The sequence below is a fragment of the Dendrobates tinctorius genome, unplaced genomic scaffold, assembly GCF_039654945.1.
Source record: "Dendrobates tinctorius isolate UK_male_01 unplaced genomic scaffold, ASM3965494v1 ptg000290l, whole genome shotgun sequence".
NCBI classification, from domain to species: domain Eukaryota; kingdom Metazoa; phylum Chordata; class Amphibia; order Anura; family Dendrobatidae; genus Dendrobates; species Dendrobates tinctorius.
The window spans coordinates 5,610,098-5,637,500 of record NW_027361957.1 but is presented as its reverse complement, the minus strand read 5'-3'; the positions used below and the strand labels follow the sequence as shown (position 1 = coordinate 5,637,500).

Below are 27,403 nucleotides of genomic sequence, written 5' to 3'. Positions count from 1 at the left end.
GGGGGAATATAGGGACGGGGGGAGCCGTGTGCATTCCAGCAGGGGGGAATATAGGGACGGGAGGCCCGTGTGCATGCCAGCAGGGGGGAATATAGGAGCGAGGGGGCCGTGTGCATGCCAGCAGGGGGGAAGATAGGGACGAGGGGGCCGTGTGCATGCCAGCAGGGGGGAATATAGGGACGGGGGGGCCGTGTGCATGCCATTAGGGGGGAATATAGGGACGGGGGGACCCGTGTTCATGCCAGCAGGGGGGAATATAGGGACGAGGGGGCTGTGTGCATGCCAGCAGGGGGCATATTGAGAGAGGGGGCCGTGTGCATGCCAGCAGGGGGCATATAGAGTGGGGGGCCATGTGCGTGCCAGCAGGGGGGCATATAGAGAGAGTGGGGGCCATGTGAGTGCCAGCAGGGGGAATATAGTGACCGGGGGGGGCCAGATCCAGGATGGGATGGGGGGGCTATGTGCCAGCACAAGGGGGCAATGTGCCAGGATGGGGGTTATATAGATATTAGGATGAGGGACATATAAATGATTTGAAAGACGGACACTGACATTATAAGACACACCTCCATTTAACATTAAAAAAAAATTCTCTTTTTCTTCACCAAATTTGGGGGTGCGTCTTATAAAGCGAAAAATACGGTAACTGCTATCTGAATTAAGTGTATAAAAATTAGAAGTTTGAAAATTGCAAAATGCTCATAATTTTTTGTTAGATTTTCATGAATCTACGCAAATCATATCGACCAAAATTTACCATTAACATGAAGTACAATATGTCATGAAAAGCACTCTCAGAATCACTGGGATCCGATGAAGCAATCCAGAGTTAAGCCCCCGTCACACATAGCGATCTCGCTAGCGAGATCGCTGCCGAGTCACAAGTTTTGTGACGCAACAGCGATCTCACCAGCGAGATCGCTGTGTGTGACACTGACCAGCGACCGTCCCCCCTGCCGGGTATCGCTGATCGTCCTGGAATAGCCAGGACATTTTTTTGATCGCTGGTCTCCCGCTGGCCAGCACGCATCGCTGTGGGAGACCAGCAATCAGCGCGTTGGTAACTAAGGTAAATGCATGGTTTCTAAGCACCGCGCGGTGCTTAGAAACCCGATGTGTACCTTACCAGCGCACTGATGCAGGGAGCTGGTAACCAAGGTACACATCGGGTTTCTAAGTGACGCACGGCGCTTAGAAACCCGATGTTTACCTTAGTTACCAGCTCCCTGCATCAGCGCGCTGGTAACTAACATACACAGCGACACCGCGCGCTCGGCGTCGCTGGTGCTGATCGCTGGTGAAGCTGCCAGTTTGACAGTTCACCAGCGATCACATAACGACTCACCAGCGATCCTGACAAGTTGAATCGCTATGTGTGACAGGGCCTTTACTGCCACATTAAATGACCGTGATTACATTGTTACCTAACTTTTTTTTAAAACTATTTTAATGGTGAAAAAACCTACAGCTATTTTTGTTTTTTTGTTGATTGAGCTGTGTGAGGGCTTGTATTTTGTGTGTCAATATTTATAACATTTTGGAATACATACAGTTAGGAAAAAAAGTATTTAGTCAGTCAGCAATAGTGCAAGTTCCACCACTTAAAAAGATGAGAGGCGTCTGTAATTTACATCATAGGTAGACCTCAACTATGGGAGACAAACTGAGGAAAAAAATCCAGAAAATCACATTGTCTGTTTTTTTTTTTCATTTTATTTGCATATTATGGTGGAAAATAAGTATTTGGTCAGAAACAAGCAATCAAGATTTCTGGCTCTCACAGACCTGTAACTTCTTCTTTAAGAGTCTCCTCTTTCCTCCACTCATTACCTGTAGTAATGGCACCTGTTTAAACTCAAACAGTCTGACTCCAAACTCCACTATGGTGAAGAACAAAGAGCTGTCAAAGGACACCAGAAACAAAATTGTAGCCCTGCACCAGGCTGGGAAGACTGAATCTGCAATAGCCAACCAGCTTGGAGTGAAGAAATCAACTGTGGGAGCAATAATTAGAAAATGGAAGACATACAAGACCACTGATAATCTCCCTCGATCTGGTGCTCCACGCAAAATCCCACCCCGTGGGGTCAGAATGATCACAAGAACGGTGAGCAAAAATCCCAGAACCACGCGGGGGGACCTAGTGAATGAACTGCAGAGAGCTGGGACCAATGTAACAAGGCCTACCATAAGTAACACACTACGCCACCATGGACTCAGATCCTGCAGTGCCAGACGTGTCCCACTGCTTAAGCCTGTACATGTCCGGGCCCGTCTGAAGTTTGCTAGAGAGCATTTGGATGATCCAGAGGAGTTTTGGGAGAATGTCCTATGGTCTGATGAAACCAAACTGGAACTGTTTGGTAGAAACACAACTTGTCGTGTTTGGAGGAAAAAGAATACTGAGTTGCATCCATCAAACACCATACCTACTGTAAAGCATGGTGGTGGAAACATCATGCTTTGGGGCTGTTTCTCTGCAAAGGGGCCAGGACGACTGATCCGGGTACATGAAAGAATGAATGGGGCCATGTATCGTGAGATTTTGAGTGCAAACCTCCTTCCATCAGCAAGGGCATTGAAGATGAAACGTGGCTGGGTCTTTCAACATGACAATGATCCAAAGCACACCGCCAGGGCAACGAAGGAGTGGCTTCGTAAGAAGCATTTCAAGGTCCTGGAGTGGCCTAGCCAGTCTCCAGATCTCAACCCTATAGAAAACCTTTGGAAGGAGTTGAAAGTCCGTGTTGCCAAACGAAAAGCCAAAAACATCACTGCTCTAGAGGAGATCTGCATGGAGGAATGGGCCAACATACCAACAACAGTGTGTGGCAACCTTGTGAAGACTTACAGAAAACGTTTGACCTCTGTCATTGCCAACAAAGGATATATCACAAAGTATTGAGATGAAATTTTGTTTCTGACCAAATACTTATTTTCCACCATAATATGCAAATAAAATGAAAAAAAAAACAGACAATGTGATTTTCTGGATTTTTTTTCCTCAGTTTGTCTCCCATAGTTGAGGTCTACCTATGATGTAAATTACAGACGCCTCTCATCTTTTTAAGTGGTGGAACTTGCACTATTGCTGACTGACTAAATACTTTTTTTCCCCACTGTACTATGTTTAAATCTATTTTTATTCGGTCGTCCATGACAGCACCACCTGAGAGAGGGGATCCGCCCTTCAGGAACAGGAAATCCTACAGATACATAAGGGCGGCACCTCTTCCACGCATCAGTTGGTTTCCTGTTCCTGGAGGACAGGATTCCCTACAGATCGTACCATCATGGAATCCCCAGGCCGGCTGTCCGACTCAGGTAGCGGGGGGGGGGGTCTCCTACCTCGGGCAGTGCGGGGTCCCTTGGAAGCGCCACGGTGGGCCTGGGCAGGGCTCCACGACAGTGTGCGGAGCAGGTGGGAGCGGGGTCCGGCGGATGCCCGTCTCCAGGGCCGGCGCCGGCAGGTGAGTATGGGTCCCCCCAGGACCCCGATCCCCGGTCCTCCTGGTGCTGTCTCCCCTCGGTGCGGTCGGGAGCTGTGGCTCGGTGGCGTGCGGGGAGCGCCGTGTCGGGTCGGGCGGCGCCATGTTGCGTTCACGGAGGCCGGAAGTGACGTGGCCGGCGGGGGGCAGGGCCGGTAGTGCCGGGCCGGAAGTCAGATGCCGGACGGCTTTTCTCCCCTGTGCGTCGCCGGCATAGCGGCGGGGGTGGGGGGGCGAAGCGCAGGGAGGAGAGTCCATGGACGTCGGGAGGGGTAGGGGGGGAATTAGCCTCTGGCCAGGACACCTGTTTACCCGGATTTCCGGGGGGAGGATAAAAAAGGGCACAAACGCTGCAGAGCGGCTTTAGCTCATGTGCAGCAGTGGGCGAGCCAGAAGCTCCTGTGACCCAGCTGGACCGAGAGCAGGAACGTACCTCAGAGAGGTCCCAAGTCAGCTCCCAGCAAAAGAAAAAGCGAACTGGACAATCCGGCCACAGAAGTTCCTCCAGGCTGAAGGATCCAGTACCTACGCCTTCTGCTCAGGGTAAGAGATCTTCATGAATGTGCCCTGATGCAGTGTTCCCCTTATGTTTTCATCCTATAGGGGAAGAAGTGTGCTGACAAAGCAAAAAACAGGGAGTGCGCCCTTTGCAAATGCCCCTTGCCGGATGCCTACCCTAAAAAACTGTGCCAGTCATGTATACGGCAGACTGTAAAAAATAAAAAAAAATGATGAGGGAGTAGTCCCGAAAATTACCTTACCCTTTCCCCACTCCTACAGGTGGCGGAAGAAACCCCTGACATTGCTTCGAGTCTAAGGGAAATTATCAGGACGGAAGTTAAAGCCCTAAACTCCGTATCCCAGGGGGAGTCATCTAGGAAAAGAAAGAGAGCAAGTTTCTCAGGGTCGGGCTCCTCAGCTGACCCTAGAGGAAATGAAGATTCCTCAGAGCCCTCGACTTCCTCATCAGCATCCTCTTCAGAGGAAGACTCCAGTCGTTTCTGCCTGGGCCTAGAACAAGTGGGCAAACTAGTCAAGGCAGTTAGGGCTACCATGGGGGTAACAGACACAAAACCAGAACGGTCAGCGCAGGACCTAATGTTCGGGGGTTTAGACCCCAGGAAACGTAAGTCGTTCCCGTTAAATGACAAGGTCCAAAACCTGATCAATAGGGAGTGGAAGAAACCAGAAAGGAAAGGCTCCCTAACACCAGCTTTTAAGCAGCAATATCCTTTTGAGGACCCCGTGGTGAACAAATGGGACAAAGCCCCGAAAATTGAATGCAGCAGTGGCTAAAGCATCCAAAAAATCCGCTATTCCCTTTGATGATATGGTTTCTTTAAAAGATCCACTAGATAAGAAGGCAGACTCCTACCTGAAAAGGACATGGGAAATGTCAGCTGGTGCCCTGAGACTGGCCGTAGCAGCTACCTGCACAGCCAGATCTATGATGGTCTGGCTGGAACAGCTGGAATCACAATTAGAGGATAGAGCCTCGAGAGAATCTATCTTGAAGACCCTACCTACCATCCAGAATGCCGCAGCCTTTTTATCCGACGCTTCTGCAGATTCGTCAAGAAATGGCGGCCAAAGCCGCAGGTCTATCAAATGCAGCCCGTAGGGCTATATGGCTAAAGTGCTGGCCCGGGGATATCCAGGCCAGATCCCGACTTTGCTCCATCCCGTGTGAGGGGGAATATCTATTCGGACCAGTCCTAGATGAACTCCTGGAGAAAGCCGGCGACGATAAAAAGAAATTCCCTTCCCTGCCCACCCCTTCCTATAGACGTCCCTTTGCTAGGAAGAGATTTTTTCGTAGAAGATCATCCAGAGACCGGGGCAGATGGGAAGATAAAAAGAAAAAAGGTACCGGGTTTATGTTTGGAGGGGGATGCCAGGAAGCATCCCTTGAGGCCAAGAAACCTCCCCAATGACTAGCAGCTCCGGTGAGAGGTAGACTTTCGGCCTTCTACCAAGCCTGGTCACGGATCTCAAACAGTAACTGGATCCTGGGGTTGGTAGCATCAGGTCTAAGGCTAGAATTTGCCTATGCCCCCCAAACAGTTTTAAGGTCACCCCGCTCAGGTCTTCTCTGTCGGAACAGGCTGCCCTAGAGACCGAAATCCATGACCTATGCCATAAAGGAGTAGTGATAAAGGTACCAGAGGCGGAGAAGGGCGAAGTCTTTTACTCCCCCCTATTTTTAGTCCGTAAACCGGATAATTCTTACAGGACCATGATCAACCTGAAGGCACTCAACAAATACCTGGTCATTCGGCCATTTAAAATGGAAATGATCAATTCCACAATAAAGTTACTGTTTGAAAACTGCTTTATGGTGGTGTTGGATTTAAAAGACGCCTACTACCATATACCTATCCATGCGTCTCATCAGCGTTTCTTTTAGAGTGGCGGTTCATTTAGAGCGGTCGTTGCAGCATTTCCAATATGTCGCCCTTCCCTTTGGTATAGCAGTCACCCCCCAGGTGTTCACTAAAGTTATAACGGAGGTTATGGCCCATCTACGAGAAGCAGACATCCTGGTAATCCCCTACCTGGATGACTTCCTTATTGTAGGCAGAACAGCAGACCATTGTCGGGATCAATTGCAAAAAGAAAATCAGCTCTGAAACGGTTAGGGTGTCTACTAAACGTTAAGAAGGCCCGTCTACAGGCAATGAGAGTTCAGCAATTCTTGGGCCTAACCCTAGATTTGCGGAATCCGGAGTGTCGTCTTACATCTGAAAAATTAGTTTGCCTACGTCATCAGGTCTCGAATGCCTCCAATAACCCCACCATGTCTCTTAGGAAGGCGATGTCCCTCCTAGGTTCTCTCTCGTCCTGCATCCCCGCGGTCCGGAGGGCCCAGTTCCATACAAGGGTGCTATAGGGCGAGGTTTTACGTCATCAAAAAATCCTGAGCGGTTATCTAGAAGGCCAGTTGACTTTGTCCCAACATACTTTGAAGTCCCTTGATTGGTGGCTAGACGAAAGCAATCTAGCCAGAGGGGCGCCCTGGGAATATAACGTAACCTGAGTAGTCACCACAGACGCAAGCCCTACGGGTTGGGGGGCCCACATGGGGGAGGTCTTAATCCAGGACCTATGGGAGTACCATCAGTTAGAAATGTCCTCCAACCTGAAAGAGCTAACAGCCGTAGAGCAGGCAGTTAAAAACCTTCTTGTGTATCTACAGGGTCACCATGTTCGAATATTCTCCGACTATCAGGTCACCGTGGCTTACATCAACCACCAAGGTGGGACTCGTTCCAGACCCCTGATGAAGGTAGCAGAGCAGCTGTTTCAATGGGCGGAGCAACATCTCCTGTCCTTATCATCTCTGCACATAAAAGGAAAAGAAAACACCACAGCAGACTTCCTAAGCCGCAACCTTCTAAGGCAAGGGGAATGCTCCTTAAATACCTCCATCTTCGACCTGATTGTACAAAAATGGGGGCAACCAGAAGTGGAGCTCTTCGCCACCAGAGAGAACAGGAAAGTGCCTCAGTTCTGCTCGCTAAATCCCAGAGAAAGCCCTCTGGCGGTAGATGCTCTTCTGATCAAATGGGACTTCGGGCTAGCATTCACCTTCCCTCCCCTGTCCCTACTACCACTGGTGATGAGGAAAGTCAGGAAGGACAAGGCGAGGATTATAGTGATCGCCCCGTTTTGGCCCAGGAGGGCATGGTTCTCATGTCTCAGGACCATGTCCGTATCCGACCCTTGTGTCCTACCAAACATCCCAGATCTCCTATCCCAGGGCCCAGTTTACCATCCTCAGGTGGCTGGCCTACATCTTACGGCGTGGATTTTGAACGGACACTGCTAAAGGAGAAAGGTTTGTCCCCAGCCCTAATCAACACCCTGCTCAAAAGCAGAAAGCCAATTACAACCAAAATCTACATTATGATCTGGAAAAGATTCCTTCAGGGTTCAGGGGTAGTAGCTGGGCAGTCCACTCCCATAGCGCAGATCCTAGAGTTCTTACAAAGAGGTCTGGACATGGAGCTCTCCACCAGCACCCTTAAAGTACAGGTATCGGCCTTAGGGGCGCTTTTTAACTGCAATATCGCCAATAATTATTGGATCAATAGATTTATTAAGGCAACAGGTAGGTCCAGACCGGTAGTAACAAATAAATTTATGCCATGGGATCTAAACCTAGTCCTCACGGCCATGACGGAGGCCCTGTTTGAGCCTATCTCATCAGCCTCCACCAAAAACCTGTCACTTAAAGTGGCTCTTCTGGTAGCATTGACATCAGCCCGTAGAGTAAGTGACATCCAGGCGTTAGCTAGACTTTCTCCTTACATACAATTTAGGAACGACAGGGTAATTCTTACACCCGATCCAGCATACCTGCCTAAAGTAGCCTCCAGTTTCCATAGAACTCAGGAGATAGTCCTTCCATCCTTCCTCCCTAATCCCACGAACGATAAGGAAAGGAAATTACACTCTCTAGACATTAGGAGATGTCTCCTAGAGTACCTGGCGGTTACCGACGCCTGGAAAAAAGATAACGCCTTGTTTATCTCCTATCAGGGCACTAGGAAGGGCCTTGGGGCTTCAAAAAGCTTGCTAGCGAGGTGGATTAGGGAGGCCATTTCATTAGCATGCACCTCAAAGGGCAAACCAGCTCCTGGCAAGCTGAGGGGCGCATTCCACCAGGGCTATGGCAACCTCGTGGGCAGAGAAATCGGAGGTCTCGATCGACCAGATATATAAGGCAGCTACTTGGTCCTCTCCGAGCACCTTTTACAACCATTATAGACTAGACCTGGGTGCTTCCTCAGACCTCTCCTTTTGTGTCAGGCTTCTGCAGGCTGTAGCCCCTCCCTAAAGTAATTATTACTCTGTAATTTTCTCAGGTGGTGCTGTCATGGACGACCGAATAAAGTCGTAGTTACTCACCGGTTAACGGTATTTTTTGTAGTCCATGACAGCACCCGTGTATTCCCTCCTTTTAGTTTAATTTGGGTGTGCACTTCTTCCTCTTATATTTACACTGGTAATTAGTAGTTGTGTAAAGTATTGTACATAATTTATGCTATTAACCTCGGTGGTCCTCTTGTGCTCTGTAAACCAACTGATGCGTGGGAGAGGTGCCGCCCTTGTGTATCTGTAGGATTTCCTGTTCCTGAAGGGCGGATCCCCTCTCTCAGGTGGTGGTGTCATGAACTCCGAAAAATACCGTTAACCGGTGAGTAACTACGACTTTCTTTCATTATTTGTGGGAAGTGCAATAACAAAAAAGAGTTTTGAATTTTTTTTTCCTTTACTATATTTATTGTATAGAATAATTTTTTTATTTACATAGATCAAACACTTACAGACATTACAGTTCCAATTTTTTTTTCTTATTTGTAACTGGGGTGAAGGTGTGTGATCTAAAATTTTTCTTTTAAAAACTTTTTTTCACTTTATTCAGTCCTTTTATTGGACTTGAACCTGCAATTGTTTGATCACTTGTACTAAGTACAGGAATGCTGTAGTACTTCTCTTTATACAGTGCCTTGAAAAAGTATTAATAACCCATGAACTTTTTCACATGTTTTCACTTTACATTATCAAACTTTACATTTTTTTTTATTGGGATTTCATGTGATATACCAACATATAAAGTAGCAAGTATTTGTGACGTGTAAAGGAAATGATTCATGGTTTTCTACATATTTAAAAAAATATTCTCAATGTGATTTAGGTTTGGATAGTGAATGAGCCATTTAAACATATGAATATGCTTTGATCTTAAAGCACTACTCCAGCATAGTTTTTTATTGCACCACTGGAGTGGTGCTTTAAATGTTATTCCCATGTCCCCTGTCTGATACTCACCTGCTGTTGCCTTCATCGTTTTTCATTGTCGCTCCCGTTAGTCTCCAACGATAAGTGACCTGCCATGCAGCTCCAGTGTTTTATGGAGGTCACTTTTAAATACAGGTCTGTCAGAGCCGCATTTTGGTTTTCATAGACTTGCATTGAGAGCTTATTACGTAGATTCTGACTTGTAGACCGTCAGAAGCAGTGCTCACAAGATGGTGTCACGGGATCGGAGCGGTACAGAAAGAAAAGGTGAAGAAGCTGTAGGGAGAGTATATGACAGAGGGCAGCAGACTTACATTTAAGGCACTACTCCAGCTCTGGGGAAAAAAAACACTGGAGTGATGCTTTTCATTCCATTGTATTGCTGGCAGTATGTTTATGGTCAGTGTCCTACTGAGAGGTGATCCTATATCCCACTACCAAGTCTTTTGCAGTTTTTAACATGTTTTCAGCCAAGATTGCCCTGTATTTGGCTCCATCCATCTTCCCATCAACTTTCCTGTACCTGCTGAAGAAAAGCATTCCCACAGCATGATGCTGTGACCACTATGTTTTACTGCGATGATAGTGTTTTCAGGGTGATGTGCAGTGTTTGTTTACGACATTTAGCTTACAGCATAGCTGTAGTTGTACTGAGAATAAATTACATTCAATAAAATATAAGGGGTTTGCGCCACCCAAAAGGAGTGCTCTGAAGTAAAATAGAGTAAATCACTTGTAAAGAAAACCTTTAGCACAAGATGAAAATATATTTTCAATAACTGTTTATTGAGCCAGCCCATGTGAAAGAGATTTATATGCCAATGTTTCGGCACTTCTAACCTGTATCAAGGTTATCTGAACAAAATATGGAAAAATATATCATAATAGTAATCAAAATATAATGAATGTAAACATACCGTATTTTACGGATTATAAGATGCACTTTTTTCCCCCAAACTTTGCGGGGTGGAGGATTGGGGGTGTGTCTTATAATGCGTATATACCTTACCGGTATCGTTGCTGCAGGCTGTAATGAGGGGGTTCCCGGCGGTGCTGCTGGAGTGCCCGGCAGTGCTGTTGAGTTGTCCATCTCCCCCGGCGGCCATTTTCCCGAAGTCCATTACACAGGAAACTAGGGAGCTGCGGGGAATTTGGCCTTTCACAAAAAAAGTCGTTAGAGCCCTTTGCAGCATTGGATACTTCGGCAGCACCACCGGAGACCCCCCACAGTAAACGGACACCCGCAGCATCCGACACTCTTTCATCCCAGCCTGCGGTCTGCAGCATCACCCCACTCCTGCCTCCTCCAGCAATGACCCTGGGACGCCACTTCACCGCAGCCACCACCCCCCGGTAAGCAATAAGATGCATGGATTATAAAAAGCACCACCATTTTATTAAAAAAAAAAAAAAAGATTCCTATTTTTTTTCTCAAAATTTAAGGTGCGTCTTATAATCTGGAGCATTTTATAATCTGAAAGATACGGTATATCAAAGTTGAGAACATGAAAATATGTCATACAAGCATATAGCATTTAAGCAAAATAAAGTCCATTTCTTGCTCGTATTTTCTTGAGCATATGTCTCACATAAGGATAAACCATAGAGGTAAAGAAGAAAAGACAAAACAAGTTGAACAGCAGCCGTAGTTACCTGTCGTGATGCTTATCACCTACGATTGCTGTTCAGTTTTGTATAGATAACCTTGATAAATGCCAGAAAAGCCAAAACATTGGCATAGCACACGTGGTCAAATTTGCTTTTTACCCCTTGTTTAATAGCAGAAAAACCCACAATGATCACAGAAATAACTTGAATCTGACAAAAGTAATAATAAATCAAAAATCTGTGAAAATGAACAAATGAAAATCAGACATTGCTTTTCAACCATGCTTCCACAGAATTTAAAAAAAATAAAATAAAAATAAAACTCATGAAATAGCCCTGGACAGAAATGGTGGTACCCCTGAAAATAATGTGACAGAAGGGACATGTTAAATCAAGGTGTGTCCACTAATTAGCATCACAGGTGTCTACAATCTTGGAATCAGTGAGTGGGCCTGTATAGAGGGCTAAAGATACTCACTGTGCTGTTCAGTGACATGGTGTGCATCACACTCAACATGAACCAGAGGAAGCAAAGGAAAGAGTTGTCTCAGGAGATTAGAAAGAAATTTATAGACAAACATGTTAAAGGTAAAAGTTATAAGACCATCTCCAAGCAGCTTGATGTTCCTGTGACTACAGTTGCACATATTAATCAGAAATTTAAGCTCCACGGGACTGGAGCCAACCTCCATGACGTGGCCTCAGGAGAAAAATTTATGAAAAATCAAATAGATGGATAATACAGATGGTAACAAAAGAGCCCAGAAAAACTTCTAAACAGATTAAAGGTGAACTTCAAGCTCAAGGAACATCAGTGTCATCTCGCCATCTGTGGTTGTGTGAGCCAAAGTGGACTTCATGAGAGACGACCAAGGAAGACACCATTGTTGAAAAAAAATCATAAAAAAAACAGACTGGAATTTGCCAAACTACATGTTGATAAGCCACAAAGCTTCTGGGAGAATGTCCTATGGACAGATGAAACAAGAATGGAACTTTTTGGCAAGGCATATCAGCTCTATGTTCACAGATGGAAAAATGAAGCATATCAAGAAAAGATCACTGTCCCTACTGTGAAACATGGAGGAGGCTCTGGGGCTGCTTTGCTGCATCTGGCACAGGATGTCTAGAACCTGTGCAAGGTACAATGAAATCTCAAGACTATCAAGGGATTAGAGAAATGTGCTGCCCAGTGTCAGAAAGCTTGGTCACAGGTCATGGGTCTTGCAACAGGATAATGACCCAAAACACACAGTTAAAAACACCCAAGAATGGCTAAGAGGAAAACATTGGACTACTCTGAAGTTGCCTTCTATGATCCCTGACCTAAATCCTATTGAGCATCTTTGGAAACATCTGAAACATTCCGTCTGGAAAAGGCAACCTTCAAACACAAGACAAACTTACTCTTGAGGAGTGGGCCAAATACCTGTCGAGAGGTGCAGAAGTCTCTTTGACAGTTACAGGAATCATTTGATTGCAGTGATTGGTTCAAAAGGTTGTGCAGCAAAATATTAAGTTAAGGGTACCAGCATTTCTGTCCAGGTCTATTTCATGGGTTTTATTTTTTTTAAATTCTGTGGAAGCATGGTTGAAAAGCAATGCCTGACTTTCATGTATTCATTTTCATAGATTTTGATTTATTATTACTTTTGTCAAATTCAAGTTATTTCTGTGACCATTGTGGGTTTTTCTGTCATTAAATGAGGGGTACCAACAATTTTGGCCACGTGTGTAATACCGCATTTTTTGGACTAATTTAAGCATTTTTTTTAAAAAATGGGGGTACTTCTCATAGTCTGAGTGTAGCTTACTGGGGTGGAGGGCGGCGTCATGAGTCGGGCAGTACTGCTGGTAATGCTGTGAGCCCTGGACTGGGAGGAGGCGGTGTTCGGAGGTATGACGCTGTGTGGTAATGCTGCGAATCCAAGGCTTGTAGGAGGTGGTGTTTCCCGGCCAAAGCCTGGAGCCCCCACAATTCCATGGTTTCAATGCGACGGAGTCCGGGAATATGGCTGCCGTAGGCGGCACATGCTCAAATTGAGATATCTGCTCCCAATATCGAAATCTGCACATGCACCCGTCTCAGGCATTGAAACCATGGAAGTGCAGGGGCTCTGAGTTTTCACAAAATGTCAGAAGAGTCCCCGCACCGCTGAATACCCCCTTCTACTAGCCTGGGATGGGACTCCACATCATTCTGCAGCTTCGCTCCTCCAAACACGTCCTGTGACCCCACTACTTCTGTCTCCAACCCATCGGTGTGCTAAATTCGAACTTTTTAGACGGACCCCCAGTTGACACATTCAATTTTTATTCCCTATTTTCCTCCTGAAAATTTGTGGTGCATTTTATGGTCTTAAAGTCCTAAACATATGGTAAATCTGTCTCATATGGGCTGGCTCAATAAACAGTTATTGAAAATCTATTTTCATTTTGTGCTGAAGGTTTTCTTTACAAATTACACTCAGGTAGACTCAATATACTAATCATGTGACATCTGAAGGCAATTGATCACTGAAGATCATGTTTAGGGGTATCACACGGAAAGGAGCTTAATATAAATGCGCATCACAATTTTCACATTTATATTGTTAAAATATTTAGAAAACCATGTGTTCTTTCCTTTACACTTCACAAATTCTTGCTACTTTGTTTTGGTAGATCACTTAAAATCCCAATAAAATACTTTTAAGTTTGTGGGTGTAACGTGAAAAAAATGTGAAAAAGTTCACTGGGTATGAATACTTTTTCAAGGCGCTGCATATATTGGTTATTATATGACGGCCAGGACATCACAAGAAAAATAACTTGACAGGCACGGTGGCCTTCATCAGGCACTTTGCTGTCAATGCAATCCATCTACTCCCCACAACCATGTTGTGGGAGAGGCCAGTGGGTGCACAAATGTTCAGGCCGGATTGCAGCACATAAATGCTGTTACTGATTGAGAGCTGCATTTAAGAGGTTAACGGCAGCACTAATCCCTGCTGTTTAAAAGGCAGTTACGTAATATAGACTGCATCTGCCCTGTGTGACGCAGGCGCAGCTTCTGAGCCCACTCCAAACACCCAGACATGCTTCATGTCGTGATAGTACATCATGGAGTTTTAAGGGGTTAAATTGTACAAAGGTGGGGGTGTCTTATGGACTGGTCTGGTCACATGCTGCTCCACCATTAGCCATTTTATGACACACGTGCCAGGCAGTCTGGGAGGAAAGCTGTGCTAACAGGAGAAAGTGGCCGACCCCTTTAAAGCTTATTTTCCTTTTTGGAGTGCTGCCATGATAAGTACACATATAACTATTGCATTGGCTTTTTTTTCTGGTAGCTGCTGTGATTCCTGAATGCCTCAGAAATGTCCGAGCCATGCAATACATACAGAAATATACACTGGGTGCAGAATTATTAGGCAAATGAGTATTTTGATCACAACATCCTTTTTATACATGCTGTCCTACTCCAAGCTGTATAGGCTTGAAAGCCAACTGCCAACTATGTAAATCAGGTGATTTGCATCTCTGTAATGAGGAGGGGTGTGGTCTAATGACATCAACACCCTATATAAGATGTGCTTAGTTATTAGGCAACTTCCTTTCCTTTGGCAAAATGGGTCAGAAGAGAGATTTGACGGACTCTGAAAAGTCAAAAATTGTGACATGTCTTGCAGAGGGATGCAGCAGTCTTGAAATTGCCAAACTTTTGAAGCGTGATCACCGAACAATCAAGCGTTTCATGGCAAATATCCAACAGAGTCGCAAGAAGTGTGTTGATAAAAAAAGGTTCAAAATAACTGCCCATGAATTGAGGAAAATCAAGCGTGAAGCTACCAAGATGCCATTTGCCACCAGTTTTGCCATATTTCAGAGCTGCAACGTTACTGGAGTATCAAAAAGCTGAAGGTGTGCCATACTCGGGGACATGGCCAAGCTAAGGAAGGATGAAAAACGACCACCTTTCAACAAGAAACATAAGATAAAACGTCAAGACTGGCCCAAGAAATTACTTAAGACTGATTTTTTTTAAGGTTTTATGGACTGATGAAATGAGAGCGACTCTTGATTGGCCAGATGGATGGGCCCGAGGCTGGATCAGTAAAGGGAAGAGAGCTCCACTCCGACTCAGACGCCAGCAAGGTGGAGGTGGGGTACTGGTTTGGGTGGGTTCATCAAAGATGAACTTGTGGGACCTTTTCGGGTTGAGGATGGAGTGAAGCTCAACTCCCAGACCTACTGGCAGTTTCTGAAAGACACCTTCTTCAAGCAGTGGTACAGGAATAAGTCGGTATCGTTCAAGAAAAACATGATATTCATGCAGGACAATGCTCCATCACATGCATCCAAATACTCCACGGAGTGGCTGGCCAGTAAAGGTCTAAAAGAAGAAAAAGTAATGACATGGCCCCCTTGTTCACCTGATCTGAACCCCATAGAGAACCTGTGGTCCCTAATAAAATGTGAGATCTACAGGGAGTGAAAACAGTACACCTCTCCGAACAGTGTCTGGGAGGCTGTGGTGGCTGCTGCACGCAATGTTGATCGTAAACAGATCAAGCAACTGACAGAATCTATGGATGAGTGTCATCGTAAAGAAAGTTGGCTATATTGGTCACTGATTTTTTTTGCTTTGTTTTTGAATGTCAGAAATGTTTATTTCTAAATTTTGTGTTGCTCTATTGGTTTACCTGGTGAAAATAAGCAAGTGAGATGGGTATATATTTGGTTTTTATTAAGTTGCCTAATAATTCTGCACTGTAATAGTTACCTGCACAAACAGATATCCTCCTAAGATAGCCAAATCTAAAAAAAAAAACCCACTCCAACGTCCAAAAATGTTAAGCTTTGATATCTAATGAGTCTTTTGGGTTGATTGAGAACATAGTTATTCAATAATAAAAAGAATCCTCTCAAATACAACTTGCCTAATAATTCTGCACCCAGTGTATATATATAATTTGCCAACATTTTCTGACTCTTTAATTGATCAAAAACGGACTCCCAGGCGTTCAGGAATATTGTGTATAATTTCTTGAGCTTTAACCCCACTCATTGTGTCGCTGGTGTCTGAATCAGCCAATGCATTTCCTGCAATTGCATAATGCCAGTTTGCATATCTGACAATATGTGACATGGGCAGCAGACCAGAAAAAATCCCAAAGCCTTGGATGTCTGTAGCAGCAGATCTTATGCTTTCCACTTAAACTGATGTCTATACAGGACATTGCAGTGTGAATGTTTTTCGCAATGTGGGTTTCGATGTGGCGTGATACCAGAAGGTCTTGTTCAGGTCAGATCGGACCAGGAAGAGCGGTGACAGGACACTTTGTCATACAGTGTTGTTTTTATAAACATTTGAAGTCACACAGTTGTCATGAAACAAGCGTGGCTGCTGCAACACGTCCTTCCTCTAGGAAGTGGTACTTGTGTATGACCTATTCCATCGCTCTACAGTTTGACATGTCTTTCCATCAGAGTAGTTTTTTTTCTTAATCAGTGGAGGATTGACTATTTTAGGGCTTATATGAGACTAGAAAATCATGGCAGTTTTTTTTTCTCCAAAAGATCGCCACCCTGTCCGAGGGTTATGTCCTGGTACTGCAGTATACTTCTCAATGGAGCTAAGCCACAATACTGCACCCAGCCCATGGTCAGGAGTACAATATATTTAATTGCTTGCAACTGTCATTATGTTAAAATTGATCTGAAAAGAAACAAATCATTTTATAGTGCTGATCCCCCAAATGTTACCTTATAGGCTCTTTAAGTTTTGAGATGTTTGTTGAACTCTTCCTTACAATGTTCTTCATTGAGTCTGAAGTAAGATGGTCTCCATCACAAGTTAGGCTATGTTCACACCTGCATTTCGACATTCTCATTGTTGGTTTTGTTTGTAGAGCCAGACAGAATGTCCAAAATGGATCCGTTGCATAATTAATGCAAATGGAAGAAAAGGGGCCCCACTGACTACGGGTCAGTCTGGTTTCTATAATGTGTCTGTTTCTAGAGTGGAAGAAAAAAATTCTACATGATACGCTTTATAAGTTCCAGAAACAACCACGTAATACTCCGTGGGTTTGCTCTGCTTCTCTTTCTGTCAGTTATGCAATGGATCATGTTGAATGTCCGAATGTTGTTGTTTACATAGCCCTTACGATGTGCCATGGCAACCATTAGTGTCACATTGTATGAAGAGCACTCATAAGTCTTTTTGTAGTTCTTACGCTGTGTTTGACATTGTTCACACTGAGCAGCTTTAAGGGTAATTCCTGTATGTGCCCACGATCAGGAATTGCTGAGGTTTTGATGCCTACGTATTTATGCAGCATCAAAACCACAGCAGCCAGCTGTTACAGCATACGGTAGTGTTTTAGGACCGCAGTATGTCAATTTTCTCTTGTGGAGACCCTAGTCTCAGCAACAGAAATGTAACCATTGGATGTGGTAAATCCACACGGTTCACTGAACACATGCCGATTTACCCGTGTTCAATAGAACGCAGCGAACATGCTAGTTCCGGATCGTGAACACAGCCTCAGGTGTTGCCTTGTGGTCAGATATCCTGTAACCCCCAGAGAACTAGGAAGCACTTCCTTTTATAAAGGGTGACTTCATATTCATTGTATACTAAGAGTGTCAGAAAAATGGCCCAATAGAGATTCACAAATAGTTCTACAGTGAAAAAAAAAAATCACCTATCCAAGACATCGGTAACTTCTAATTTCTGGGAGTCCCTGAATGGAGTGCAGATGTCTATGCACGGCGTCCACTTCTTCAGTGGGACTTCTGCAAGAAACTGAGTACAGTGCTCCACTGTCTCTGGATCTGGTTTGTATGGATAAGGGGATGCCTTAGACTTTTTTTTTTGGAGGGGGTAGCCAACGGAGATTAACCTTTTAACTCCCATTTTTCCCCTGGGAGTAATCTACTTGTTATCCTCTAATGCAGGGGTCCCCAACCTGTAGCTTGGGAGCCACATGTGGCTCGCAGTCCCATGAATTGTGGCTCACGGCTGCCTGCCAGGTTGATGAATGAGCTCCATGTCTAGCAAACAGGTATGAGGAGCAAATCTAAAAATGGTGAATTTTGTGAGAAGCCCTAAACAGAAGAGCAGATCTGATGCGCATATACTTGTCTTAGGGGTTTAGAGATAATTTAAGTATGGTACGCTGGAGACAGAATGATATTATCTGTCAGAGGAGTTGCTTGAATATGGCTGTGACGGTGTATTGGGAGTGCTGGATGGGAGAATACTGAATGGGGGGATTGTGGGGATCACTGGATCTTGTTGTACTTCTTTGGGGTGATTTCTGTTGAAGAGTTTTGGTTTTCATAATACCCGTAATGACGGCTCTGGTTGCCACTACTGCGAGGGGGGCAAGAGCTGGATGTGGCTTGCGACCCTCTCTCAGAGCTAAATGTAGCTCTCTAGGTCAGAAAGGTTGAGGACCACTGCTCTAATGGCTCATTTCTCTATTGCCCTAAAAGGGTCAGTAATGGTGACAAGTTCTCCTTAACAAAAAGTCTTGAGGTGGAAGCAGCTTCTCGTGTTGGCACCACATATTGCCGATGACATTTTGTATTTTGTCTGTGGGCAGACTGGATCAAATCTAGCTGTAACCAAAACCAGATCGTTCTTGTATTGACGCTTTTCCTGTGTGGTAATTTGCTCTGCATGCATTCCACATGTCTCGCAGTGCCATTTCTTCTCCGTTGTAATCAGCAGCTTTTACTGTCCTAACAAAGGCTCATCAAATAGTGCACAGTTTCACATGGAAGGGGAACAGCTGTTTTATTCACAGCGAGGGCTGCGGCGTCTCCCTCCGCCTGACATTCCCTTTCTCATGGTCTTGGATTCCTAAGCTCACTAGATATGAGGACTTCACTCCATGACAGCAGTGTCGGCTCCAGACTCCATGCCTTTCTGACAGTTGTCATGTTTTCTAGTTTCCGGACACTCAAGATGTGTCTTACCATGGGCATGATATGACAGCATGTGGTGTTATCATCAAAAACACTTGCTGGCACGCTGCTGTCCACTGACCTCACACAGGACTGATGTTTGTGGATAATATTGGTCAGGTTGTTCCTGTGTGCCTCCTTCTAAATGTCAGCTCCAGGCTGGTAAGTACGTCTGAGGCGTTATTCTTCAGCTGACTGCATTTATCTGACTTCCTTTAGATGCTTTCCTTTGAATTATACATAGTGAAGTACTTCTCTAATACTAATATTTGTTGTACCATAAACTAATGGCAAATAGTGTGTGTGTGTTTCTTTAAAAGAAGAGTACAGGTGGGTACAGAGTGTCAGGCGTCATGCCTATGTGTAAATCTGTATTATGCATTTCAGGCCAGTAATGTCCATGCCCTGGTTAGTGAGATTCTTCCTATCTGCTGCATGGTCCTGGTCAGAATTCTTTACCTGTGTAAGTATTTATGATCAGATCATCAGGCAGGTTATATTGAACCGCATGTAAATGTTTTTAATATTTGGAGTACCTTTTATTTCTTTGGTATGCATGTTGTGAAAAGTGTAATAGCGCAGAATCTTTAAAGTTAATTTTAGAATTTAGATCTTAATGAATCCAAAATTCTGTACTGAATATTTTATATTCGTATTATTTTACATCCATAGACATAGTTGCATAATATTCATTGTGCCAGAAGCTGCCACTAGAGGACAGTAAAGGGCTGACTGCATACAATTAGTATTGATAATGGTGTGGAATAAGCTTCTCTTAGGGGTAAGATTTATTTATGCTGTCCTGTTTGTAAAAGGGAACCTGTCAGCAAGATTGTGCACAGTAACCTACTGACAGTATCAGGTTGGCGCCGTTATACTGATTGCGATGATACCTTGGGTGATGAAATCCCTCTTGTTTTTGTTTAATCGTTATTTTTAGTTTTCAGGAAATGATATGCTTGTGCTCTGGGGCGGCCTGTGGAGGGGTCTTCATTGGTGCTCTGATTAGGTATTCATACTAATGGCTTATGACAGGTCACTGATCCCTCAGTGACCTGCCTCCTAGTTTACACAAATATTATATACGTATAAAAAAACAAAAAAAAAAACAAAAACCCCTACTGCAGACAGACGCCAGCGGTGACACCTGCACTGCAGCATAATGGCAGGCACGGTACTAATTAAGGAACGTGCCTCTAACTGTGGAGCCCATATGGCTAAAGCTAGAACAAATACAGTTCAGTGCCCAGTTCCCCCCTCCCACTACCACCCAGGTGATGCACTGATTGGGATGCCCAGCTGTCCAATAGGATTAAAGGGGTGGGGTCCTACAGCCACACCTACAGGGGTTAAATCCAGGTCCCTGGATCAGTAACTTCCTTTTCCTCTGGCTGACCCCTGGAAGCTTTTATCCCACCCTCCCTCCCTTATAGATTTCAATGGTGCTTAAATTGCCATTCTAATTGTACGTGTATACACATAAGGCGGAAGATGTGGAGGAGGGCAAAGGTTCATAACCGCTCATTGGCCCGCTCGCCTGTCGGTCGCGGACAGGGCCTTTGGCAATGAGTCCATTATGACATGTAATTTCCTTTCTCTGTTTATGTAATTAACTAGATGGAGGCCCAATGCTATCACATCGGGAGGGCGGTAATGTCACGATGGGGACAGGCTTTGCAGCATTGAGAATCTCTCCCCCATGTGCTCACCCACCTATCCACTCACTCTTTCCCCATGTGCTGACTTCTCCTGTCTGTGCTCTATTCTTTGACCTGTCTACCCCATGTGCTATGCCCCTTGTCTGCTGTCTCTCTCCTTCCTGCGCTGTGTTCTCCCCTCATGTGCTGTACTGTTTGAGCTGTCTCCCCCTGTGCTCTGTCTCTGTCCCCCATCTGCTGTCTTCTCCTCTCATGTTATCTCTTCAACGAAAGTTAATTTTAAAATTGTCTGTGTCTGACCGTGTACAGAACATACCACAGCTCCTGGGCAGGGGAGGAAGCAAAAGACAATACTGACATTACAGCAGGAGATCGCAGAGAATACGTTTTGTGAGGTAAAATATTGTTTAAAAACAGTCAGCGAAATATTTTAACTCACAAAATGAATCCTGTGTTATCCCCTGCTATCATGTCAGTATTTTCTTTTGCTTCCTCCCCTGCCCAGGAGATGTGGTATGCTCCGTACACGGTCAGACACAGACAATTTTTAAAATGAACTTTCGTTCATGGGAGAACTGTTATGATTGAGTCACCGTAGGAGGCAAAAATAGTAATGCTAGCTAAGTCCAGAAAACCAGAGAAGTTGGCAGCTATCGGAATGCAGACCCCTGAACCTATCAACACAACTAGCAGTAGCCGTGGGGGGCTCCTACGATGACCTAGGCCCCTCGATCAAAGCCGTAGGACTACATAGCCTAAAGACAGAAAGGGAAATCTAAACTGCCCCAGAGCAGACCCCAAAGTAAAAGGCAGCCCCCCACATATAATGACGGTGAAGCAAGAAGAAAGAACAAAACACAGACAGAAAGATAGACTGAGCAAAGATGGGGCCCACGCTAGCTTAGATAGGAAAGGACAGGAAGGCTGCTGTCTGCAATCCGTGAAAAACCCTATGAAAATAAGAGCCAACCAACTGACAGTAAAAAAGGCCCTGAAGACGCTCGGCTTCAAAAAAGCTATGTCAGTACTCAGGAATATTCTGAAGACAGAGCAACAGGCAAAAGGAGATTCAGCTAACCCCAGCAGGGAATGGCAGAATCCAGAAAAGCAAGGAAAACAAAACACTAATGCAAAAAGGCAAAGCAGAAATCTTAGCTTTAGATGAGCAGGAATCAGACTGGTTTCCTAGAAGTCCACAGAGAAATCACCCGCAGGCCAGAAGGGCGTCGGCAGCCTTATATCCAGTCATTAACTCCACTCAGCCAGTCATCATCATCAGCCCCAGGTGTTTGACAATCAGGCTCACTACCTTTCTTCACCAGAAGAGGGAGTTCCTCGGGCCTCAGTAGTGAAGGGGAAAATGAACTCGCAACAGTACCTCCCCCTTGAGGAGGGGTCACCGAACCCTCAACCACGCCACCAGGGCGATCAGGGTGAGCCCGATGAAAGGCACGCACCAATCTTTTGGCATGAATATCAGAGGCAGAGACCCAGGAATTATCCTCCTGACCATAACCCTTCCACTTAACCAAATACTGGAGTCTCCGTCTAGCCAGACGGGAATCCAGTACTTTCTCTACCTCATATTCCATGTTACCTTCAACCAATACAGGGTCTGGAGGTGCAACCCCCGGAACAACAGGTTCAACAAACCTCTTCAACAAAGATTTATGGAACACATTATGGATTTTAAATGTGACAGGAAGAGCCAAACGAAAAGAGACCGGATTAATAATCTCCAAAATCTTGTAAGGTCCAATAAATCTAGGCTTAAACTTAGGAGAAGCCACCTTCATAGCAATATTTTTTGATGATAACCACACCATATCACCAACCTTAAATTGGGGACCAATGGTCCTATGTCGGCTCGAAAACCGCTGGGCCTTTTCCTGGGAGAGAGATAACTTATCCACCACTTGGTCCAAGATCTGGTGCATTCTCTCCACCACAGTGTCAACCCCTGGGCAGGCAGAGGGCTCCACCTGCCCTGAAGAAAATCGAGGATGAAACCCAAAGTTACAAAAAAAAATGACATCAAAGTGGCAGAACTAGCTCTATTATTTAAAGCAAATTCGGCCGAGGGCAAAAATGAAACCCAATCATCCTGATCAGCAGAAATAAAACATCTCAAATATGACTCCGAGGTCTGGTTTGTTCTCTCTGTCTGCCCATTGGTCTGAGGGTGAAAAGCAGAGGAGAAGGACAACTGAATTCCCAGCTTGGAACAGAAAGTTCTCCAAAATCTAGACACAAACTGGACTCCTCTGTCAGATACAATGTTCTCAGGAATCCCGTGCAAACGAACCACCTGTTGTAAAAACAGGGGCACCAATTCAGAGGAAGACGGCAACTTAGGGAGTGGTACAAGATGAACCATCTTAGAGAACCTATCACAAATCACCCAAATAACAGTCATCCTTTGAGAGACAGGCATGTCAGAGATGAAATCCATTGAAATATGGGTCCATGGCCTCTTGGGGACAGGCAAAGGCATCAACAACCCACTAGAGCGAGAACACGATTTAGACCGGGAGCACGTCCCACAGGACTGCACAAAATTCCTGACATCACGAGACAAGGAGGGCCACCAAAAAGACCGACTCACCAGATCTCTAGTACCAAAAATACCTGGATGACCAGCCAAAGCAGAGCAATGAACTTCAGACATCACTCTCTTCTTCCACTGGTCAGGAACATACAACTTTCCACTGGGACAACGCTCAGGTTTGTCCTCCTGGAACTCTTCCAGAGCACGTCTCAAATCGGGCGAGATGGCAGAAAGAACTACCCCTTCGCCTAAGATGGTAGCAGGCTTGGTCACCACAGGAGAATCAGCAAAGAAGCTCCTAGAGAGGGCGTCAGCCTTGACATTGTTAGTTCCAGGAAGAAAAGAAACCACAAAATCAAAACGTGTAAAAAACAAGGCCCACCTAGCCTGTCTAGGGTTCAAGCGCTTAGCCGACTCTAGGTAAATCAAATTCTTGTGGTCAGTGAGGACCACGACTTGATGCTTAGCTCCCTCCAACCAATGTCTCCACTCCTCAAATGCCCATTTCATGGCTAACAGTTCCCGATTCCCCACATCATAGTTACGTTCAGATGGAGAGAACTTTCGGGAAAAGAAAGCACAGGGATTCATTTTAGATGTTACAGGATCCTTTTGGGACAAAACAGCTCCTGCACCAATCTCAGAAGCATCCACCTCTACCTGGAACGGAAGTGAGACATCAGGTTGCCGCAAAACCGGGGCGGAGGTGAATCTTCGCTTCAGCTCCTGAAAGGAAGAAACAGCCTCCGGAGACCAATTTAACACATCAGCACCCTTCTTAGTCAAATCAGTCAATGGCTTGGCAATACTAGAAAATTTTGCTATAAATTTCCGATAAAAATTAGCAAAACCCAAAAACTTCTGGAGGGCCTTTTAAAGAAGTGGACTGAACCCAATCGTAAATGGCCTGTACCTTGGCCGGGTCCATTTCAATAGTTGACGGGGACAAAATAAATCCCAAAAAAGAAATGCTCTGTACTCCAAAAAGGCATTTAGATCCTTTGACATACAGGGAATTCTCCCTCAAGATCCGGAACACAGTCCGAATATGTTCCACATGAGAATCCCAATCCTTGGAGAAGATCAAAATATCATCCAGATAGATAATCAAAAATTTATCGACAAAATCTCGGAAAATATCGTTCATGAAGCACTGGAAGACAGAAGGGGCATTAGTGAGCCCAAAAGGCATCACCAGGTACTCAAAATGTCCCTCCGGAGTATTAAACGCCGTCTTCCATTCATCCCCATGCTTAATGCGAATAAGATTATACGCCCCCCTGAGGTCAAGCTTGGTAAACCAGCAAGCACCTTTAACTCTGGAGAATAGATCAGAAATCAGGGGTAACGGATACTGATATTTAACAGTAATTTTGTTGAGAGCACGATAATCAATACAAGGTCTTAATGATCCATCCTTTTTGGCTACAAAAAAAAAACCGGCACCTAAGGGTGACGAGGATGGTCTAATATGACCCTTCTCCAACGCCTCCTTAATATAGGATCGCATAGCCTCGTGCTCGGGTACAGATAAATTGAAGAGCCGACCCTTGGGAAATTTACACCCCGGGCTCAGTTCAATAGCACAGTCATAACTCCTATGAGGAGGCAGAGATGCAGACTCATTCTCACTAAATACATCATAAAAGTCCGCCAAATAATCAGGAACATCATGCGACTGAGGAGAGGTGGAAAACACCGGAGCCTCACTAAAGGCACACCGACAACCCCAACTCACCACAGACACAGATTTCCAATCCAAAACTGGATTATGAATTTGTAACCAGGGAAACCCCAGAACAATAGTATCATGCAGATTATGTAACACCAAAAACCTGCAATTTTCTTGATGGTCTGGGGCGACCCGCATTACCACCTGGGTCCAAAACTGAGGTTTATTTTTAGCCAAAGGAGTAGCATCAATCCCCCTCAAAGGGATAGGCATCTGCAGAGGTGTCATCGGAAATCCACAACGTTTAGCAAAATCCAATTCCATTAGGTTTAGAGCTGCTCCCGAATCCACAAAAGCCTTGGCGGAAAATGTGGACAGGGAGCAGATCAGAGTAATAGCCAGAAGAAACTTAGGTTGAACCCCACCAACAGAAAACGTGTGTGCAAAGCGTTTCTCGCGTTTAGGACAGACAGAAATAATATGCGAGGCATCTCCACAGAAAAAACACAACTTATTACGCCTTCTGAACTCCTGACACTGCTCTCTGGAAAAAACTCTATCACATTGCATAGGTTCAGACATCTGTTCAACAGGTGGCAACACCTCTCGTGTAGCTCTGCGTTCGCGTAAACGCCGATCAACCTGAATGGCTAAAGACATAGAATCGTCAAGACCAGAGGGAACAAGAAATCCCACCATAGTATCTTTTACGGCTTCTGACAACCCCTTCCGAAAGAGAGCAGCCAAGGCACTATCATTCCAGGTAGTAAGTACCGCCCACTTTCGGAACTTTTGACAGTACAACTCTGCAGAATCACGACCCTGGTTCAATGCCAGCAGGGTCTTTTCAGCCTGATCAATGGCATTAGGTTCGTCATACAACAACCCCAAGGCCTGAAAAAATGCGTTCACATTAGTCAGAATAGGATCATCTGGTTTCAAAGGAAACGCCAAATCCTGGGGATCGCCACGCAGCAAAGAGATGACAATTTTAACCTGCTGCGCGGAGCTCCCTGACGAGTTAGGCTTCAAGGCAAAAAATAATTTACAATTATTTTTGAAAGTCAAAAATTTATACCGATCCCCAAAAAATACATCAGGTGTAGGAATCTTTGGTTCAGCAGCATGTGAATGAGCAAGGTAGGCGGAAATTCCCCGCACTTCCGCAGCGAGCTGCTCCACACAATCAGACAATTGCTTTATCTCCATTGAGAGAAAAAAAAGAAATTCCCCCTACGGCCTCAGAGATATAGAGGAAAAAATATACACACTTTTTTTTTTTTTATACAATTCTTTCCTGCTATTGAGTACCCTAGAATCTGCGGTATGGCGGGTGATTCTGTTATGATTGAGTCACCGTAGGAGGCAAAAATAGTAATGCTAGCTAAGTCCAGAAAACCAGAGAAGTTGGCAGCTATCGGATTGCAGACCCCTGAACCTATCAACACAACTAGCAGTAGCCGTGGGGGGCTCCTACGATGACCTAGGCCCCTCGATCACAGCCAGAGGACTACATAGCCTAAAGACAGAAAGGGAAATCTAAACTGCCCCAGAGCAGACCCCAAAGTAAAAGGCAGCCCCCCACATATAATGACGGTGAAGCAAGAAGAAAGAACAAAACACAGACAGAAAGATAGACTGAGCAAAGATGGGGCCCACGCTAGCTTAGATAGGAAAGGACAGGAAGGCTGCTGTCTGCAATCCGTGAAAAACCCTATGAAAATAAGAGCCAACCAACTGACAGTAAAAAAGGCCCTGAAGACGCTCGGCTTCAAAACAGCTATGTCAGTACTCAGGAATATTCTGAAGACAGAGCAACAGGCAAAAGGAGATTCAGCTCACCCCAGCAGGGAATGGCAGAATCCAGAAAAGCAAGGAAAACAAAACACTAATGCAAAAAGGCAAAGCAGAAATCTTAGCTTTAGATGAGTAGGAATCAGACTGGTTTCCTAGAAGTCCACAGAGAAATCATCCGCAGGCCAGAAGGGCGTCGGCAGCCTTATATCCAGTCATTAACTCCACTCAGCCAGTCATCATCATCAGCCCCAGGTGTTTGACAATCAGGCTCACTACCTTTCTTCACCAGAAGAGGGAGTTCCTCGGGCCTCAGTAGTGAAGGGGAAAATGAACTCACAACAGAGAACCCCTTTAATGTGACCGTCTTCCTCTACCTGTAGACACGTCGCTCATCTGCCGCCGGGATCAGCCGAATGATTCACTACGCCTTAGTGGAATTCGCGCAGGTGCAGTAAATCAGACTGCCGCCATCTTTGTGCAGACGGATAGCGGCGGTCACATTAAAACTGCGCATGCGCTCCTCCTGTACAAAGATGGCGGTGGTCATTGAATCATTCGGCTGATCCCGACGGCGTTGTGTTCGACGGTATTCCGCTGGTGGTACAGTGCAAGAGGCTGCGTACGGCGTATACAGTGTGTGTGTGTGTGTGTGGTGCGACGGTGTTCCGCTGGTGGTACCGCGCAAGAGACTGGTACCACCAGCAGTTTCCATATTGAGACACCCATCACTTGGGTGTCCCAATATGGCGGTCGGTGAACTTCCGCCGGTTGGAATTCTAGGATGCGGACTCATCTGGACTGAACAGAATGTGAAGACATTACAGGGTTAGTATATATTAGATAAACTGTGATCGACTTGTTTCAACCT

The 27,403-nt window shown here is 45.3% G+C and overlaps 1 protein-coding gene across 5 annotated transcripts in view; it reads left to right on the top strand.

Annotated features, from left to right (window-relative positions):
* Positions 1 to 27,403, top strand: part of OSBPL8 (oxysterol binding protein like 8) — a 423,538-nt gene that overhangs the window by 208,655 nt on the left and 187,480 nt on the right. Inside the window, exon 1 of one of the 5 annotated variants that reach the window (XM_073560018.1) lies at positions 18,550 to 19,022. The exons of the other annotated variants lie outside the window; for them this stretch is intronic. The gene's annotated coding sequence lies outside the window, so the exon portion shown is untranslated. Of the gene's footprint in view, positions 1 to 18,549; positions 19,023 to 27,403 lie in introns of those variants that run through there. 5 annotated transcript variants of the gene reach the window in all.